This window comes from Chrysochloris asiatica, unplaced genomic scaffold (genome assembly GCF_000296735.1).
Source record: "Chrysochloris asiatica unplaced genomic scaffold, ChrAsi1.0 scaffold00050, whole genome shotgun sequence".
In the NCBI taxonomy this organism is placed as follows: Eukaryota; Metazoa; Chordata; class Mammalia; order Afrosoricida; family Chrysochloridae; genus Chrysochloris; species Chrysochloris asiatica.
The window spans coordinates 14136454-14136879 of NW_006408568.1; positions in this window are offsets into that span (position 1 = coordinate 14136454).

Consider the following 426-nt stretch of genomic DNA (forward strand, 5'->3'; position numbering starts at 1 on the left):
AGATGTAATTAGCCATTGTTGTTGTTGTTAGGTGCCATCGAGTCCGTACCGACTAATAGCAACCTTATGCACAGCAGAACGAAACACTGCCCAATCCTGGGCCAACCTCACTACTGTTGCCTCCCTTGAGTCCAGCGGTACCGCCATTTGGCCAATCCATCGCAGCCATTAGGGTGATACAAATCAAAATCCCAGTGAGCTATTACCTTACCCCTACTTGAATGGCAATGGCCAATAAAATGGAAAACAAGAAGTGTTGGCAAGGTTGTGGAGAAACTGTGACTTGCATCCATTGTTGACGGGAATGTAAAATAGCACAGCCACTGTCAAAAACATTTTGGCAGTTTCTAAAAAAGTTGAACATAGAATTAGCATATTGTTGATAAGTGCCATCAAGTCTGTTTGGACTCATACCAACCCTGTATA